The following is a 20,856-nucleotide window of genomic DNA, read 5'->3' on the forward strand; positions in this document are numbered from 1 at the left end:
GTTAAATTCTTGAAACCTGGCTGCTGAATGCAACTTATGAGGATGAATCTCTGTCACCAATTTGAATGAATTAAAATAAAATAGCATTGCCATTTTGGGGGGAAAGGAAAAAAGCTTACCAAACTTCACTCATAGAAAGAGAGAAAGCAGAAATACCTGCCTCCAGCCTGTTCCTAGGTATTTTTCTGTGTAAGGAAAGACAGATTAAACTTTGAAAACACACACGCACGGATAGTGTGCATGTTTATGCTTCTGTTGGCGTTTTTGTGTTCTTTAATAGCCTTCACATGTGGATTAGTCCTCTTGGAGGAAAAAAAAAAGAAAAGGCAACCAAGCCCCCTGAAGAATAGGCCTTTGTGACACTGGAGAAGTTTACTGTGCCAAAGTTATGGTAAGAATTTGTAAATTTTGGCTGCTGGAGTACTTCCTTCCCCTGCTATGTTTTTAATGTTGGAAACTTATAAATGTGGAATAGAGGGTGTTTCTTGGTGGTGTGTGTTTTTTGTTTTTTGGGTTTTTGTTTTGTTTTTTAAATGACAATGCAAACATTCATTTCACAAACTAAACTGGTTGTTCACATGACACTGCTGGCTGTATATAAACACCCTGTTGATCTTGTTCTGCAGAAGTCTTCGTTGGGCTTCCTGAGTCATATAGAAATGCTCTGCTGCTCTTTTTGGGGCTATGCTGTGGACTTAGGCCGTATCTGCTCAGATTTAGTTTGCCAAATTAATGTCCCTTAAAGAAATGTTTTTACTTGGAACAGGGCCCTTAAAGCCGGGATGTTTTTCTATGTCTCTTTTTCTCTGTGTATCTAAAATATTTCATTCTGCTGTCTTGGGAATGTTTTTTGTTTTGCCTTTTTTCCTCAGATAAAGCTGAACTTGTCGGGGAGATGTTTAGTATTTCTTAGTTGCAGAACCGTCTTCCTCTTACATATGATGCTGTTTCTTCTTGTGTTGAATGTTTTAGTTTGTGGGTAGGCAAAATAGCTTCGGATGAGAGAGCCCTGTAGAGCACAGAGGGCTGAGAGGACGCCAGTAGCTGCACTGTCAGGTGAGCCTTCCTGGCAGCCCAGGACGCGGCGACGAGCTGTACAACACAGTTGACTTCACAGGGGTTTTCTGGAGTAACCAAGGGCAGAATTTGAGTCCAAGGCTAGACTGTCATGGTGACAAAATATTTAGAAAACATTTTCTTGCTTGAAACAAAAGCTTGGATTGTGCAACATGAAGTACCGTCCCAGTGTAATAAACAATGTTATGTATTTTTAAAGGGTTCTGTGTGTTCCCTGACCATCAGCTGTTGCCAGATTAGGCATGTTCAGGTAAAACGAGGCGTTTTTCCTCTGGACTGTTGCCTTTACAAGCTGGGTTAATTCTCTCCTTTCACGCAGTGGGGTTGCGAAGGTGTAGCAGCCAAATCTGGCCTCACATTTTGAACATAGTGGTCAGCCCTGTTAAAGACAAATGCAATGGAGCCGCTTCTTCAGCTGTGGTGGCTCAGCTGCATTAAAAGCAGTTGCTTAAAATTTACACCTTGTTGTTGGCATAGACCGATTTGATCCCGAGTGAGCTCTGGGACTAGACTTGGTGATGGCTTTTATTGGGTTAAATGTGCTGTTCTTGCTGCAGTAGGAACCTTTCGTACCGTAGGTGTTTCATCTTTCCATAATAACTGCTACAACTTTTTTTTTTTTTTTTAAATGCCTGAGGTTTTGAGATGTCCCAGCATTACTGATATCCACCCTCTGACTTGAAAGGAAGCCAGAGGTTTAAAGTGGCTGTAGTGGATTGTTCATCAGGAATACTATAACATGATTTTAAGATGAGCAAACCTGTGACTACAGAGTGAAGACTACCAGCCAGCCATGTACAATTCCGTTCGGCATAACTGCGCCATTTGGACTTAATGCGTTTTTTCCCAGTCTAGTCTGTGTTTCCTGGGTAATATCAGTTGTAATTTCAGAGAAAAGCATGATTTTACATGTATACCGCCTTCTCTGCTTAGAGCAGCAGGTGACCAAATTTATTTCTGAAATAGTGACTTGTCTCAGCTCTACAGCAACTGTAACCAGATTGTCTGCAGAGACTGTATTTTTTGATCTTTGAAGAAGTTGATGAGTTCAAAGTTGCTATAGTTGTTGGAGTATAGTGTTATTCATGAAAATGGAAAACAAAAGCAAAACGTGGAGGGGGGAATATACTTTTCTAACGTTTGCATCATCTTGCGTCTTTGTATGCTTGGCATGTAACCTTGTCCCATTCAGAGTGCTGCTCTGAACAAGGCAGAGCAGCTTTGGGCTGCTGCTTTGTTGCTATCTACTAGTTTCTCTGTTGCATTGAGCTGCAAAACCCGCCGCTTTTGCTTTTCATACCTATTTTTACCATCTCTAATTTGCTATTAAGATGTTAACTTCTGCCTCTAGTTAGTGTAGCATGTCTCTATACTGTGACTACAGCGTTGGGGCAAGCAAGTGCTCCTCTGCTTTCTCTTGTGCTACCCTTTCACACTTGGGAAATGGCCCCTGTAAACAGCTGCAGTACTGCTTTATTATCCTCTTTAAAAGCTCCTGCTCCTTGTGTTGCTTATAAAAGGCCTTGACGAACTTGCAATGTATGTGTACTGCGACTGCTGTTCACTGCAATGCCCAGTGTTGGTCCCCCTTTTTTTGTGTGTCTGTCTGTCTGGCCTTCCGCTGTCCCTGTCTTGTGACAGTAAGCTCTGCAGAACAGGGACTGTCTCATTGTTTTATTTGTACAGCAGGTAACTCAGCTCCAGATGTGTATCTGAAGTTGCAGTGTACTGCAGTAATACAAATCATTACGTTATAGAAAGCTGTATCTAAAATAGGAAAAAAAATCAGATTTACTGTGATAAGTTTTATGCATTTTTAAGGGTTGTTTTTTGGTGTGGTTTTTTTTTTGTGGCTGCTTTGTTTGTTTGTGTTAATCTTCTGACAGATTACTGGCAGGAATGTGCAAAAATCAGTATATATGATGTTCTATATATATGACTAGATTGGGTGTGCTTATGGCAAAACCTCGTGTTTCTGGAGACCTTTCTCTTTTCAGGCACCATTTTAGAAGTGGAAAGACGCGCAAAAGAATGTGTAGTTGTAGGTACAAGTTCGTGCTTCAGAGGCCATGCATGCCTTTTTGACCATGTACAATCCTGTGCTGTTTCTCTTATCATTCATGTGGTGAAATAAAACATGGAGGAACACAGAATTCATTTCTCCTTTTTATGCCCAGTATGCACACAGAACGTTTATTGATATTCATCTTTCTGCTGACTCTTACAATCCTCAGACCAGTTACTGGAGGCAGGGAGATTAAAATGAAGCCAAATGGCCTAGCAGACTTGAAGTTTTGTTCCTTGAATTTGATTTGAAAGTTGCAGTTTGATAAAGTTGCATTCATTCTGGGTTTTGCTTTTGTATTTTTGTAATTCTCCTGAATTACCTACATGTACTATTAGTGTTAGGATTTCTTTTGTAGCATTTTGAATGGCCCTGCTTTGAGTGGACGGTTAGACCAGATCAACTCTAATGGCTCCTTTCAACATAAAGTATTCTGTGATTCGGTGACCAGTTAGATACTGGGAATCTCATGCAAAGCCCAGCCTGATTTTGAGGGAGAATAACAACCTCATTTGTAGAGGTGTTTAGTTTCAGTTTTGATATTCCTTGCGATGGCCATCAAACAGAAAATAAATAGCAGTTCCTCTGTTGTCAACAGGCCTTTTCATTTTGTTGGCTGATCTGTTCAAATACAGAAGTTGGGATTTTTCAAGGAAAAGTTTCAAAACATGGAATAATAAACAAACCTCGCTAATTTAGTACTTGCTGTTAGTGATCTGGGTCTGTGCTTTGGAACCAAAGTTGCTTTTTGCTCTAATTACTAGCATGTCTGGTTTACTAAGATTGCTGCATAGCTGTGAAGCTGCTGGGAGTTTTGCTTTCTTTTGTTTGCTTAGTTGGCTGTTGTTGTTGTGAGACTTGCAGTCAGAAAGTACAAATGTTTCTAACTTCATCCCAGCCTTTCTCCTTCACCCTTTTGTAGTCCTGGTGAAAAAGAACGGGGAGAAATAGGGGTAGAAGGATGTGTGGTAGGGCTAGTTCTGTTCTTTTTGGTCCTCTCCAAGCAAGGCTTTGGTTATTTTATGTCACTGATGGAAGTTGAATTTGGTGCCTTGATGGTCACCTTCAGCAATAGCTGGTTGGCTGCAGCTCCTTGGGACACTGACCATGGCAGAGGAGGTGTGCTTTAGATTCACATTGTGTTGCTGGTGGCTGAAGTTTACAGCAACGGTCTGTTATGAAAGTAGAGGCCTGGGCCATAAGGTCCAGCTTATCAGCGGTGACTGACAGGATAGTCTACTTACAGCAGAGGTGACCTGAGCTGAGCACGGCTGATGTGGTGCCCTCAGCTAGCACCAACTCAGAAATTTCTTCCTTTGTACCAATCAGTATAGTGACCGTGTCCTTCATGAAGGTCTGTTCTGATGGTTTAGTAGCAGTCTGTCATCCTTTGGCCATTATGATGAGCCACCACCTTTAGGAGTCAGACTCAATAAACCAGATGATGCATAGGGTGATGGATCTCTGCTGTTTGTTCCAGGGTAATAGTCACCTCAAACAGTTGACATTAAATGCTGCTTTATGAATGCCCTTAAGTTGTAGAAGCTTATTTCACAACTGGTACTCTGGATGAGTGCAACTGGAGTCCCAAAGGACGGAGTAAATTTTGGACCTGATATGCCATTTCACTTAGAAAAGTGAGCCTTTGAGGGCAGGGTTGAAGTCTGGCTCATCCAGAAATGGGAAACCTTGAGCAGTCTCCAGCCTCTGGAATTTGTTATATCTGAGACAAGATTGTTGTGTGAAGTCTGGAGCCAAGGTCTCCATATGAAACTATATCGGATCTGTGTGTAGATCTGTGTGTGAAATGAGGTAGCTGTAGTTCCAAAGGGATTTTTTTTATTTCTTATTGTTTTATAACCTAAAATTTCTAGAACGGGGAGGTTCTTGAAAGGTGCATGTCTAATACCAGCTTCCTATTAAAACTTTCACTAATTATTTTAAAATTGTACTTATGACCTGCTATGTTTTTTTTTTTAATTTTTCTACTTTGAAAACTTGATATGTCTTCCTTCCTTTTCCCACAATACCAGGATAGTGCTGACTATTTTGGAAATTGTTTTCTTTGTTCAGATTTGGACTTGTGAATGCAAACAACGCCTGCATCTGATACCCTCTTCCATTTTTGCTGGGCTGGAAATGCTGTTAATAAAAGGTGTAGGCATTCACCATTCCTTGTTGCCCAGGGGAGATAGGTAGGTTGATCAAACTGAAGGCAGAGCATCTAGAAGCTGAAGAGGTGACTGGTGTGTTGGAGTACCATCCTGCAACTGAGAATTGAAGCCAGTCCTCCCCTGCTCTGCCACAAACTTCCTCCTGTATGATCATATCAGATAAGGTTATTTTTACCTCTCTCTGCCCCAGTTCCCTATCTGTAAAATGGTGATAACAGCACTTCCCTACTTCACAGGGATGTTGTTGAGGACAAATGCAGCTCAGGCTGTGGGGCTCTTGGATACCGTGGTAACTGGGAGCACAGATGGAAGAAGGGAAATGTTCCGCGTAAAAGCTTTCTGTTCTTTAAGCCCAGTGGTAGGTTACAGCACTGATGTGAGTGTGGCTTCCAGTGAAGTCATGGCTTGACTGGTGCCATGTCTTTTCTCCAAATGTTTCCTTGCTCACTACTGCGTGCATACCAGCAAAGCACCTGATGTCCTTGCTAAATGCTATTGTTTGCATCCTTGTCTGCAGGCTCTGAGAGCCCAAGAGCCTGGGTGAGACTTGCTACTCTTGTGTTTGCCAGCGTGGGCTGCTCACAGCGACTGAATGGAGTATGTGCTTCTGGCAGCAGCCACTCAGTGCATTTCACAGACTCGCTGAGGCCCTGGAAGTAGTTAAAAATACATATGAATGGATTTTCACTTGCGAAATTCAAGCTACTGTAGCAGTTACTCTGAGCAAGCTGTGGACTGCAGTCTGACCAGAAGAAAGCAATTGTCCTGGACATAACTGGTTAAATTTCATATAAACCTCATCCTTTGTGTTGCCACTGAAAACATAACATTCTTTAACATTTGATTTCAAGTGGTACTTTATTACCCAGCTGTACATGCAAACATGCTTTCTTCGGAAGAATTTCTGTCCAAAGACACCACAGAAGAGCGCAGACCTCTTTCCGTTTTAACGTGGACTTCGTAGTGCTTGTTTATATATAGTACAAGCAGGTAAGAGACAGGAAACCTATCTGCTTAACATTTACATTGTCACATGTCCAAAGGGAAGGCTGCGGTGCGTTGAATATTTGTTCAATCAAATCTCGCTCATGCAAATTGAAGTATGTTTTTGGGAGCTTCTTGGGCCAGGAGGTAGGAGTGTACTTTGTTTATTGAAACATGTGGCTCCTTGAAACATGTGGTTCGTGTCATCTTCCTTGTTCACCTGCTTTGATAAATTCTATATTTAGTTGTCTCTGCCCATCCACTTGAACAGGACAAAAATAACTTCAGTGTAATCCATCCTCTCTGTTCTTTCCTCTCCACCCCTTCCCTCCCCTTTCCTTTCCTACTGCTGGGTTTAGGGCATTCAGTTGTTTGGGAAGTGGTGGATTTTTGTTTGTTTTGCTTTGTTTCCTTACAAGTAGGGTTGAGGGGCAGGAGAAAACATTTATACCCTGCAATAAAATTGTTGTGAAGACTATGTAAACTGTCAGAAACACTTCCTCCTCTCTTATAACATTTGCTGAGGGGTCAGAGTGTGTGCAGAGTGCGTGGAGGGAGGTGGAGCAGAGAGGTTGGGAAATGACTTGCATGTGGCATACATCTATCTGACAAAAAGCCAACCGTGCCAGGGGATAAATGGACAAACAAGTAGTGTTTCAGTTCTGAACTCGAAGGTTGAACCTAAAGTTTGCACAGGAGCAACTCTTCAGATAAGTTTCCGATGGACCTTGACTCCTGTCGTGCAAACATGTAGTAGCTAGGACACAGGAGACTGGCCTCTAAATCACTGCTCGGGAGAGGATCTACGCATAGGCTGTACTTTGCATGGCTTCTCCTGTGTCCCATGATGGGCATATATAGATATTGTCATAAAGTCTGACACAAACCAGCACTGGCCAAAACCCTCAGAAGTATTTAAGTGCCTAACCCCTTGACTTTAGCATGAACTGAGCACGAAATTAATCTAATTAATCTAAAGTTAATCTAGCTGTGCATGTTGACTATTTTTATCTGCGAATGGATAAAGAATGTCCACTGAACTTACCAAAATGTTTGCTGCCTTTGTTATCTGAAATATTATTGTCTTCCACTATTAAGCTGATAGGGATTTGGGGGAAACTGTATTGTTTTGGTGAAACTACTTTGAGATACAGCCTGCCAAGTTCTTATATCTTGAGCTGAGTGTTCGGTATGTTGTTGTTCCTGACAGACACATTGTCTGGAGACGTAGGGGGAGTGTTTGTTCCCACAAAAAAAGTCACTTTTTGTAACTTCAGCGATTTTTAGGTTGTGTTAAAGGTGGTGATGAGGAGCAGAAAGGTTTAAGGAAAACCGCTTACTTGATGCCTAACAGAAATGAAGTTGTTTCTTCATGAATTTTTTCATTCAGTATCTGCTTTTCAAAAGAGAGAAATTTTTTTATTTTTGGCTTATTTTTGCATTCATAGAATTACTGCAGGACAGGAGGAAGAAGGAATTGGTTTTGAAAACTGGTCACCATTTTAAAGATTAAAATTCTCCTTTCTCCCTCCTCGTCTGCCTGTGTGCCGATGAGAGCCCGAGCCCCAAGCCATTTTGACTTGCAGCACCCTGAGTGATGCAGGTGTGAAGGACAACCTCTTGGAGGACACTAGATCATGTAGGGACTTCTGCAACATAAAGTGCGTTGGGCAGTACAGGGGAACTGCTAACCAAACCTGGCTTTCACCCAAGAACCTAAATCCCGGTTTGAACCCCCAGGCTATGAATTTGTGTAAGGACTTGCTATGGAGTCTGCCTTGCCACCTCACCTCTGTGGAGTGGGTGGCATCCAATTGCCTTGGCCCCCGTGCTCCATCCTGCTTTTAAAGTAAAGGACGCTTTAGTTTTTAGGAACATTAATTCCTTACTTTGCAAGCACAAATACGTGCTCTGGGTGTTTGAAAGGGAGCGGGCCCTGAATTGAGAGTGCACTTCGTATGCTTCCAGGCATAGTGTAATCCTGTTAGTAGTCTGGGTTGCTGTGATGGTACCGGGCCGGCCAGGCTGCCTCGCAGGCATCTGCTTCTCTGCCTAGTGAGTCAAGTCAATATCCTCAAAACTGTAATTTTCACTGTAATGATGGATTACGCTTGTCACGGTTTACAGAATTTTGTCTTCTGTGTTTAATAAAAGAAAACAGATTCTAATGCTTATTATTTCTGAAGTCCAATACGTCTAAACTAAAGCTCAGTGTATGCAAGACAAACTATGCTTTAATTTTACAATTGTCTGATGGGACTTTGCGATTTATTTGTTGTTACTTCCTTAATGATGTTGCAGTCGGAGGCACAGTTTTGCTAAATGTTGTGTAAAAAGTAAATTGTAGCACAGCAGATGTTGGTATTTGGATGGATGTCGGTGCAATGGGGGGACAGCAACAGTCATCTCTGTCAGCTGTCTTCAGGCTCGGCAGGCCTGCTGCGTGGTTACTTTGGTGTGTAAAAACAGCTCGTTTTGCAACTGGGAAGTTTGGCATTACATTTGGCACCGAGCCATGTAACTGGGTTAACACAAGTGTTTATCCAGCGATTTTCTCAAAATTGGTAACTTGGAGAAAATGTTTATTAAACTTCAGTACAAAGGAAGGGGGAAATACGGCTGGATCTCTTCTTTAGAAAAGGCATTGGTGTTTGTAATGCTAAACCCCATTTTTTTTAGTTCCTTTTATTTCCCTGACTCCTGTCTGTTGCTGTTTCATCATCAACGTTTTTGCAGCTTACTGTTTACAGTTTCCTTTTTAAAGGTTAACACAGGGAAGCATACCTGATGAAATGCAAAGTATATAGAGTGCCGTAACTGCCTTTCTCTCCATCCTGTGTGCTGTCATGAATTAGGTGCAAAGAATTGAGGACTGCAAATAAAGCTATTTAATTACCACCACTCCCCATTTGGTAGAAATTCCAAATGCAGCATGGAACAGGAGCCTCGATCTGCAGAGCAGTTGAAATTTTTTTATGATAAATTACTGTAAATTTTACATTTGGGTTAAGTGCAAGAATCTTTGCAGGCCATCAAGAATTCTTCGTAGAACTCCTGTCAAAATTGGACATACTTCTTTGTGGAAATAGCAATTTGGACTGTATTTTTAGTAAGGAGGGGCAGGGGAAAGTGGTAGTTTTGCAAAGCAGCAGCAGTTTCAATCAGATGTTACACCTGAAATTGGGAACCTGTTGATTTAAGGTTCATTGGGAAACTTTATCATAATGGAGACATTTAGTTTGGATTAATATGGCTAATCCATTTTAATCTTGTACTGCCTCTGTGATTAAATAACTAAATGTCTTCATTGCTTAAAAAGGATCCCATTTCTTCTGGAAAAGGGAAGATGCTTAAACTGGGAAACTTGGATTCGCAGGTAAGGGGAAAAAAAATATGTGGTAAAACATATTCTGAAACCAATGATGGTGACCCACTAGTGGACTTGTGCTTAGTTAATTTAGTAGCTGAACTGCAATTTGGTCACCAAATAGAATAGCAGGACAGTAATTTTCATGTGCGTCCTTTGTGTTCTCTCTCTGAGAGAGGATATTACCTATACCTTCCAATTTCTGTACCCAAGCATGACTTCGTTTAGAAAACCATAATTTGCAAGAAGGTCTGCCTACTACAAAGATTCATTTTGTGTGCTGTGGATAAATGAAAATTGCAGATTAGTCACTGCAAGTGTGCAGTGCAAGTCACTGCAGTGACTGCTTTTCGGAAACTTTTTGTCTCTTAGCTTGGTGCTGAAACTGTAATCCTGATGTTAAAATGATTTACTCACGGTATGGAGGAGGAGGGGGAAATAAATGTGTGAAAGCATTAATCTGGGAATAATCTAAACTTTATAGATTTCCCAGACCAGAGAGTGGACTAAGTCTTCTTGGCCAGCCTGACTTTTGCAAGATTTCACTGTGAGTGTTGGCTCTGCCTGTGAAGGAGCAGGGTCAGTGCAGCAATGTTGTGTGCTCATGACCGGGCTCTGCGTTAGCTCTCTTGCATGTACGTACGTGTGTGTGTGTGTGTGTATTTAAAGGATGTAGAAGTGCTATTTGAGCTGGCTTGGATTTGGCCATGCTTCAAGAATGAGGTCCTGAATGGGGAGCAATACTCTCCCCATGGGCTGGGCACAACCTGCGCTTCCAACTGCTCCTGTTGCTGCTGGGATGGGACCAGAACCAGGACTGGGACTGGTGATGGCCACAGGCACAGCTGGCGTGGATGACGGGGAGGGTCACACTATCACCTCTCCCTGCCCTTCCTGTGCTCTCAGCAGTTCAGCGCCTTCCTCCTCGCCCAGCAGAGACCCAGCACTGGGGACACTCTGGCTTGTCCCTCTGTCAGCATCCTCCTCTATGATGCAGCAGACTCCAGCCAGAATTGTGGTAACCCTTCTTGGCTCATGTGTACTGCAGTCTTTCCCTCCACAAGATGCCTCTTCTCCCTTTCTCGTCCTGCTCCGCTCCTGCCTTGCTGGCAGCAGGAGCAGGGTTTTCAGGGTGGCCTCGCTTAGCTTGACCTCTGGGGGGGCAGAGGAGCCCCTAGCAGCTGCCGCCTGAGCTGAGAGCATCAGATCAGGGACCAGTGGAAGAAAATGTTGTAACCAGAGTGTGTGCTAAGCATCAAACCACAAAGCAGGGTTTGCATACAGGATTTTCTGTAGGTGTGCATGTACCTTCCTTTGCAGAAGTCCCTGAGGCATGAACATGGCCCCAGATGCCCTTCTTAGGAAAGTTACCTCAGGTGACCTGTAGGCCTCTCTCTCTCCCCCCCACATATATTTTGTAAACAAGGCAAAGCAAAAAAACCCTCATATGAATTTAAAGCTTTATTTATGGTTTTCTGGTGTTCTCATGCTTAAAGAGTGGGAATCTTAACTCTCCTGGACAGCCGCTGTAGTTGTTGCAAGTCCTCCTACAAATCTGAAGGGTAGCTGTAACCTGGCTAGGCAAGGGATGTGTTTTGGTGTTTGTTTTGCTTCTGTTCTTTGGGGACATGCTAGTAAGAGTGGGAAGACGAACTACAGGGAGCAGACTGTGCTCAATTGTGGGACAGGGTTTTTAGGATTCAGGTGGTAGAGGGGATGTGCATGGTGAGAAGCAGTCGTGTGGTGCACTGTGCTTGGAAAATCAGGTGTGAAGGAAAGGTGGGGCTGATGCAGCAGTCCCTGACCTCTGAAAATCCAGTGGAGTAAGTGCCAGGTTTGATGCCACAGAAGCTGGTGTGAGTTTAGGGCTGGCTGGGCGTAGGGGGTGATGTTTGTTTCTTCCTCTGGGAATAGAAGCGGTTTTAAAAGAGGAGATTGGAATTTTTACTGTGTCTTCCCAAAACAACAGTATAGGGCACTGAAGGCTGGAAAGTGTAATGCAAGCTCCCATCTTCCTGAGCCCATCTGCTTTTTGCTTCTGTGTGGTGTATACCATTCATTTTTGATGCTTTTTTAAAAAATGAAAACTGGCTTTAACATACCAAGATGCTGTTGCAACATGAAAATTAATTCATGGGAACAACATCAAGGTGGATGGGTCTTTATTCAGTCTTTATTCAGGTGAGTCTTTATTTCATTCCTCCTTATGTAAGAAACAGATTTTCATGTGACTGGCTGGAATGCGTCTCTCCTGGAGCTTGGAACTGTTAGGGAGAGGTATGATGACCTTACTATAACAGATGACTTTGGGGTTTAAAAAATAGTCACAATTATATGTATGTTTTTTTAGTAGTACATACGTGTATTTCAATATTAGGGGGCTAAGTTGTGGTACCACTGAAATCCAGCGGGAATTTTGCTGTTTGATTATATTAAGACTCAATATTTTTACTGTGTATTGTAAAAATAAGTGAATTTTAATAGTGTTCAAGTAACAGAAGTGTGTCTAGCTGAACCTGTGACCCTGTTGAAGCAGCAGCGTGGATTAGATTGTGCTCCGCTTTACAATGACGAGGCATCTCAGACCAAGGCACAAAAATCCTTGGCAAAGTTTCTTACGCTTATGTTACTTGACTAAGCTTAGCACCAGAGTTACGATGGCTGTTTGCTCTCACATTACCCAGTGGTGAAGTTGCTTTAATAAATTCTCAGTACGCAATTAAGTTACTCTGCAAAATTCCTCTGAACTGAGGCAGGCGCTCCTGTTATCTGGAGGAGACTTTCATTGCTGAGTTTGGGGTAGTGACTCAGTAAAAGTTATCTATGTAATACTAAATTTGGAGGCGTAACCAGGAGGTTGCCATGATAACAAATACTAGAACTTACTTTCTGGGAAGTGCTTGTAATTTTTCCATTGATGGCCATTAAATGGCTCAAGATAAATGAAACTTTTTATTAGAACTAACATGGTCTCTATGTGCTCCTCCAGGGTTTTGCAGACTTGCTAGTGATGAAATGAAGGAGGGAAATCCAAAGTAGCCCCAACCGTATAAACAGCACAGCACTTTATATTGCTTCTTATTTTTGCTTATTTGAAATATTTGCTTAACTTGGCTTTTATGTATCTTTCTATGAAATATTTACCCAGTAACTGTTTGTATAAACGCATTTAAAATTCTGCATTGACTTTTTTTCTTGGCACTTCTAAGAAATTTCCTGATGCACAGCATGATCACACAATTACTTGCAGAGCTTTTATTGTAAGTGGCCTAAAACAACTCTGTGTATTTATGTTGAAAATTAGGACTCAAACCCAGAAGCTAAGGGATAACAATACGATGTGTTAATTTCTTACCCTCCATAAACTGCTTATTTATAAAAGTCCATGTTCTGCAGCTTAGTTGTTACAAATAGAGTTTTTCCATTTCAAACCGCCTCTGAAGTTGGTCCATATCGTCTGTTTTAGAAAAGCTACTGTTTCCATAAATCTCCCGTAATGTCCCTTAGCCTTTTTTTCACCATTTCTTTACAATTCCCTGAGGTTTTGATTTGCTTTGTGAATGACACAGTGATCTAGTAATGGGAGCCTAGGAGAGTGAGCCAGGGACTCGTGAGTCCTCACCGCGGATGTTTTCTGCGTGGTTGCGTCCTGCTTTTTCCCTCCCCTGCTCTTGCTTTCCCATGTGCACCCACTCCCCAAGTTACAAACTCACCTCTCAGCTTCACCAGCTTTGGGATTTTAATGGGGAGCCTCTGCTGAGTACTTTTCAGGTTTAATGTTTGCATAGCAAATAAATGCGTCATAAAAATGACTCTCGCCTAAGTTTTTGGCTCTCCTAATCTTTTTTAATGGGGCGGAGTGGGGGAAGGACCTAAAATGAATTTTTAATCAATTAATGATGCTTTTCTGAACACCCGCTATGTGTAGGCAACCCTGGGAATACAAGCTGAAACTGTGGTTTTGGACTTCATTTAGTCTTTGGAAGAGCTTTTGTTTGTGTGTGTTTCTTTGCTTTGTCCCCTTTTACATTATCTGTCAGTCTCTAGACAGGATTTACTGAAGAGCAAAACTGGGTATGTCATTCAAATAAGGCGTGCATTCAGATAAGTGCAAGAGTCATGGCTAAGGATGCTTATGCTAAAAGGTAAAATAATTAAATCAGCTTTTAGATGATGTCTAGAAAAGCCCTTCGTTGTTCAAATACACCAGGGTGTGGCGTGTTTGGTGTTTTTTGGTTTGGTGTGGTTTTTTTTTTTCTTTGTATTTTTAATAGAGATCATAAAATCTTCGGAGGATTAGGTCACACCCTTTATATAAATACATGCAGTGCATTTAAGAGCCTGATTTACAGAAATACTGATTGTATTAACTTCAGATTGAGCTCGAGGAATAGTTGTAGGTACCTCCCTCCTCTAAGGGAAGATATTTAAAAAGTTGCAGAGGCTTATTAGCTTAAGTGCCTTGTTAGCTGCTTGTGCTATTTCCCATCGTAGTGTCAAGGTAAAAATTACTTGGGGAGAAATAATTGTTCCAAGCGTGCTTAATTCAGTTCAGTGAATCTGACACCTCCTCTGTCATTTTTATTTATTTAGAAAAATGAGAGAGGGTTGGGCACGTGTCAAAAGCAGAGGAATATGTGGTGGCACTTTCTGTTTCAGGAACATTTTGTTTTGTTAAAATGCTGTAGCTGATTCCAAACATATTACAGAAAAGGTTTCTCTGACTATGTTGGACCCTTCATGGTCATTTTAAGTCCTTTTGCTCCCACCATGAGGTAGTGGAAATGCAGTTCACTCTGAGGTTGAGATTGTTTTCAGCACAGCTTAAGAAATCACTTTATACTTTCCTGTAATTTATGTAGCTATCCTTAAAACTGCTGTTTTTAATGAAACTTCATTTACATCTTCTCCCACTGGAGACAGCTGTAGGTTAGGACTAGCCTGACTAAGCTGTGCCAAAGGTAGGAGTAAGGAGTTTTTTACATGCTGATTAATTCTCTTTTGCTCCTTTGGGAATATCTGGTATTGCTTAAATTGATTGCTGTAAGCAATATGGCAACATTTTTGACCTTCTAAACTGAAATTCAGCAAAAAAAAAAAAAAAAAAAAAGAAAAAGACAAATCTCCATGTTTCAGTTTTACGTAACCATACAGTTGAAATACAGTGATAAAAAATACAGAGGTGTCATCTTCTGTAGTGGTGGTGGTAGCTGGTGATCTCAAACCCTTTGACAGAGATGGAATTGGAGAATGTGGTAATTGTCCATCCCCTGCATGGAGAAAGTACTGGGCGAGAATCTGTTTTTCTTTCTCTGTAATCTGACTTCTGATCTCTCCCATGGCCTAGCTTTGTGAATCAGAGCACCCATTCCTTGCCTTCGTTAGGTGTTTCCCATCTGCGCTGTTGCGTAACTAAAGACAGAGGTACCTTCCAATACACTGATTTTTCTACACAGCGTGCCCGTAGAGCTTTGTGGGAAGAGCTAAGCCAATGCTGTTTCTTGCTTTCTGAAGTTAATTTACAGATGTGGAGTGCCAGGTAACCAGGAGTAGTCCTTGCTGGGCTCCCTTTGTTACTCGAAGGCCAGACCACTCAGCCGTCCCCCTTCGCCCCACCTCCAGCTCCACTCTTCCTTCCTCCCTCCCCAAATTCCCCCAAGATATGATAATGAAGCAGGTGTCCTGTATTGCAGCTTTCTGTGAGCGTGAGAAACGGCAGTAGGCTGAGCTGGAGGAGGAGGAGGCATTTCTTCTTAACCTGTTGGCAGCCACGTCAGTCACGGCCATGCGGGCTGCCGGCACACTGCACGACCATCCAGCTGCCCAAGGGAGAATAAAGCGGGGAGCGGATTTGCCGTGCCCTGAATTAGCCTGTTGCGACCGTGGGACCCCGTGTTAGGGCCTTGAAAGGCGCGGCGGAGCCGGGCTGCAAGCTGTGGAGCGTTGGCCTGGCACAGGCGGGCTGTATCCCCCCGGGGGACAAGCCCCTGTGGCATGCCCGGCTGCCTCATTGAGATTCTGGGCACAGGCAGTGCCTCCGCAGCTGTACGCTGGAGGCGACGGCCGAGGAGGCATCCAGAGAGGGGCCAAAAAAAAAGAGAAATCATCAAAGAACCGGCCCCCTTCGCTGCACCTCTGAATAGGCGGACAAACCAGAGGTCCTCCTCTCTTCATAAGCATGGTGGGAAAGACATTAGCATAACCTCTTTTTTTTTTTTTTTTTCCCTTTCTTTTTCCTTATCCCCAAGCTACTGAAAACCTGGCACTGTGTTTAAATATCTTGTTTTGACAGTTTCTTGAGGGAAGGGAAGTGTGGTGCACCAGCCTGGTGGGTGTCTGTGTAGCTATTTTAAAAAAAAATACATATTTGAACTGAGAGTTTTCATTTGGGTCACCCTAGACTTAATTGTTTGGTGTCAAGTCGTTAAGAACCAGAATTAGCTCGCTGTGTTTGGAAAGGGCTTGCTTCCGAGTGCTTTAGAAATGCAAAGGCAAGTTTTCAAGGCCTGCTTTCTTTTTCCAAATCTGTTTTGATTTCAGCTGGTTTTGAATCAAGCGGACACTTACCCTATTTACCCGAGCAGTAGAAACTTAACTGTAAATCCCCATCCCGCTCTTCAGCACACACGAGGTAGCAGCTCCTGAAAGCTTCACGTCTTTGAGGAAGCTGGCATCTGTTTCGCCGAAACGTTTTTAGGCTGACAGGATGCAGACCGCTTCTCGCAACCATTGAAGTCTCAGAAATGAGTCATTCCGCCTTTGACTGGTGGCACATTAGTGCTGCGATTGGCATAACTTTCGTGTTTGCCTTGGACAGTTCAGAGCTGCACAATCAAGGAATGTTGTACATCTTTGGAGCGTGTGGGAACGTAGAGAAGGCTTGCATAACTCAAAAGCTCTTAATATTTTGAGTGTTAACCTTAATTGTCATTAATGGTGCTACTTCTGATGCTCAGAGCGGAAAGTTTAATGCATTATTTATCCATAGATTAGTGGTAAACACTTGAGTGCATTTTATATAACAGAGACCTTGTTTTCAGTCAGTGCTCCTGGACTTGTTCTAGTTACTTGTGAGCATAAGAAAGTTAACAGTTGGTCCAGTGCTATTGTAAATATCAAGGCTATCATTGGATGCTGACTTGGTTAACCTAATGTTGTGGGGTTTGTGTTTTTTTTTTTCCAAACCATTGGTATGTATGAGTTGATTTTAAAAAAAAGCAGAGCCTTCTTAAATATAGTCTGTTCTGAATTAAAGGGTGTGGTGTTGGCTTTGAATGAGCTTGATGCAGCAACAAGCATGCAGCAGTTGGTAAATAAAGATGGATTTTCTTTTGTTCTGCTGGTGCTTGCTGCTCATTATTCTCCACTTACCCCATGAGCTTCCCAGGGAGTGGCAGCTGTTTCTGATGTTAGACACTCTATCAGTGGTAGACAGCTCCAGATTCGGTGAGATTCTGTTGTGGGGAGGAAAGGAAAATAACCTAACCCTGCATTATTGTAAATCCTCAGTAGAATTAACTTTTCATGAACCAAAAGAGTTTTATGTTTAACTTTTTCTGAAATATTCAGGCATAAGCATGCTTTGCAGTATGTGTTACTGTGAAAAAGCTTTTCTGGCATGAGATGGATTTACATTCTAAGTGTGTGTTAAGTATTTTAATGTGCAGTATGTGGGGGCAGACACAAGGCAATAAAGGGAAATCAGTCTATAACAATCTTCGTGTATATTTCCAGATATATACAGTTTGGGAATCTTTGCAATTTGGAAATTGCTTGGAGTAAAAAGAATGGTACATAAAGATTTTAAATAATAAAGCTAGTAAGCTACAGAGGAGTCTATTTGGTTCCAGGATTTTATATGTAGGATTTATAACCCATGCTTTTGCTTTCGTGTCTCTGCAGTGTTAGCATTCTGTTACTGAAAACAAAGAAGGCTCTGCCAGGGCATTACACAAGCAATGAATCACAGAGGAAAAAATGTTTTGCTTTGTAAATTGTTCACTTTTCCATGGTGGATTTTTTTTTTTTTAGTGTTTGATAGAATTTGCCACACATGCTTGCATTTACTGTACTTGGTACAATTCTTCTAGTGTGACTACATAACTACTAATATTAGTGACTTCAAGTAACTTCTTGCTTATGATTCTTAAAAATAAAACCGCAACAGGAACAAAAAACACAAGGCAAAAATTGAAACAGCTCAGTTCACTCTTCAGGCATGACAGCCTACCGAGTGTATCAAAGGAAGTAGAAGGTGTTAACGTTTTTCAGTCCGCTTTATCCCAGCAGTTCCACGTAATTATTTTTTGTCTGCATTGACAAACTCCTTTTCTGCCTAAAATACTCGGATTTGCTGTTGTAATCAATGTGGTCCTCCTCACAAGTTGTAGGAAGTTCATAGTATTTTAGCTAATGATAAAAAGATAAACTTGTTTCTGAAGAATATGCACTTTGTACATTTTCTTGATGACTGCATTGGTGAATCTATGTTTCAGAACTTCTGTAGAGGAGTGATAGTTTGCCCAGGCTTGAATGTAGAATTATACTTACAGATTATCTGATTTGCGAGTCACACACCCGGCCATGTCTTGCCGCTTTGCTGCAAGATGCAGAAGTATAACCTCAGTGTGTTATAGGATAAAATTTATATCGCAGATGCTGCAGTGTGCCTCATACTGTCCTTGGCAAGAGCAATGATCAATAATATGTATGCTTGCCATATTACAGGATGCATTAAGCTTCAGACGTGGAAAAAGGAGTTTAAAATCATGTTACTTATTTGCAAATTAAAAAGATGGATCGGGATCTAGAACCAGCTAAAGCAATGGGTAAGGGAAGGTCCAAGTAGAACGGTCCTTGCAAAATGCCTGGCAGTAATGAAATCCTTAAATTTTCACACACGGAAAGTGAAGAGTGAGTGAGTGTGGAGGAGGATGCTATATATGTATGGAATACACCATCTTAAAGATTGTGTGATTAATCCTGTTAGATGATGTGTGTGTAACAGAGAAACAGATCCATGGAATAAAGCTGTAAGAAGGTACGAGAGCCAAACATAAGCATCTAATCGAAGAGGAAGGGTCTCTTGTGACAGTACATTGTAATTTTGTGTAAAATTATGCATATTTCACTGAAAACAACCAGATAATAATTTCAGAATCTGCAAAAAATAAATGTCTCCTCTGTAAATGCTGATGGGAAAGACATGTAGCATAGATTAGGGAGTAAGGGAAATGGAGACTCCCTGTCTTGCCCTTCTTCAGATATTTTTTTGTCCCATCCAATCTGGATTTAGTCCTAAATGCAGGTATGATGAGGGGTTTGTGATGGTTCCTAGGTCTCCTGGGTCTGCTTTGTGCAAGAGAAGAAAATACCAATGAGTCAGGTGTGTAACAGTGTGTTCCAAAATCATGATAGTCTGGGCAGCTGCCTCCCTGACCTGCTTACCTGGCAAACCTCTTGTCAAGAGCTAGGCTGAGTGTGCCATGTATCTTCTTGTCCCTGTAGTCACATCTGTGGTGTAATAGTAATGAGATTGGAGTAATCTCACTGATCTGGGCTGAGTTGGATACATAATTTAAATGTGAAAGGCTTCATAATCTCCTGCTGATCCCAGAAAGTTTTCAGCTTCTAATTAAGGTCAGAATTAAAAAGATGGTGACAACAAAACCTGCTACATTTACTGTCTTGCTTATAAATGTTAAGCCATGACAGCTATAGGCGAGTTCTTCTGAAATTCATGAAGTGACGATGACATTTTTGTAAACCCCTTGTAGGTTAGTATAACACTTACAGCTGTAACAGATGTCTGTAGAAGAAAGGCTGAGAAGGTTTGTGGTCATTCTTTTTCCTCTTGTCTTTCTTGCCCCATGCCCTGGCAAATGGATGTTTTCTGCAGACATGGCTGCTGTTAGAAAGGTAACTGTGTGACTGTCTCCGCTGGTTCAGCAACTCTAGTTTTTTGCTTTAGATTAGAAAATTAAAAGCCTAATGAGAGCTAAACAGGTGAAAGCAGCAGCTAGGGATGCGGACGCTTGTGGCCACATGGCTTGGGCGCTGGGGTTGTTTGTGCTTCTCTGTGCAGGAGAGAAAAGTAGGAGTCTGAACGGAGAAGCAATAACACAGCTGGTGCCCGAAGCAGGTTGAAACGGCATTGCAGAAGGAGAAGAGGTCTATGGGGAGAGGAAGGACGCAGAGCAGCTGCAGGGGAGTTCCTGGGGCGGGGTGCACATTGCTGGGAGAGAAATTGCCAGTGGAGAACCAAGCAGCAGGAAAAGAGAGTGTGAGTGGAGCCTGGGAGAACAGGGGAGCAGCAGAAGGTTGCAAGAGCCAACAAATCTGGGGAGCCTTTTCTTCTTGCTTCTCTCAGTGGTTGGTTGAAGAGCTCACCAGCATACGAAGCCATGGGCACTGGGTACCAAACGCTGCAAGGGCAGCATCATGTGGTGCGCAGGCCGGCTCCTGCTGCGGCAGTCTGGAAGTAAGTTTGGCCCCTAGTCTACTCCCTCATCCTCTCCCTGATGTAGAACAAACAAGTGAGAAACCATACTGAAGAGAGCAGGATATAGCTGCTGCCTAGCTGTGGGTGCTTGGTAGTGACTGCTTCACTTCTGCCTTTTTATTTTTTTAAATTGGTTGTTGTTGGGGTGAGCAGGGTTGGTACCCTGATTTGAGTTAACACCTTGAGTGAGGCTTTTGTGATTCAGCCAAATAGAAGCATTACTACAGGACCTTGTAGGGCCTAGAGGCCCGGCTTGACACCATGTAAAGCTATTTGAGGTTCTGGAGAGACTGCCTGAGAAGATGATGACATGGACAATGAGCAAAGGGGGAAACAGAGGCACATTGACGAAGTCACCCAGAAGAGCCACAGGTGGAACCCCTGTCTTCCTTCCCTGAAGCCCAACTGAGTAAATCCAGTAAATAACTGAGATTTTGATCAACTCTTTCTATTCTGCTGCTGGAGAGTTTGAACGTGGCTGTAACACAGTCACGCAACTGTCACCTGTGCAGGTTACTCAGATGAGCAGCAGCATGGTGTGAGCAAGGGATGTTTTCTCTGTCCAAGAAAGGTGGAATATCTTTCAGAATAGATGTTTGTTTTCTTCCTTGCGGTGGCTATACATCATCCAGTGTTTTCCCCTTCATATTGTGATATATCATCTCATGTTTCATGCTTGAGATGTTGT

General features: G+C 42.3%; 1 protein-coding gene across 1 annotated transcript in view; it reads left to right on the plus strand.

The window, feature by feature from the left end:
* AKT1 (v-akt murine thymoma viral oncogene homolog 1) overlaps positions 1–20,856 on the plus strand; it is a 66,556-nt gene that overhangs the window by 10,908 nt on the left and 34,792 nt on the right. The gene's annotated exons all lie outside the window — the stretch shown is intronic.

Source organism: Cariama cristata, unplaced genomic scaffold, assembly GCF_000690535.1.
Source record: "Cariama cristata isolate BGI_N322 unplaced genomic scaffold, ASM69053v1 scaffold13446, whole genome shotgun sequence".
Taxonomy (NCBI): domain Eukaryota; kingdom Metazoa; phylum Chordata; class Aves; order Cariamiformes; family Cariamidae; genus Cariama; species Cariama cristata.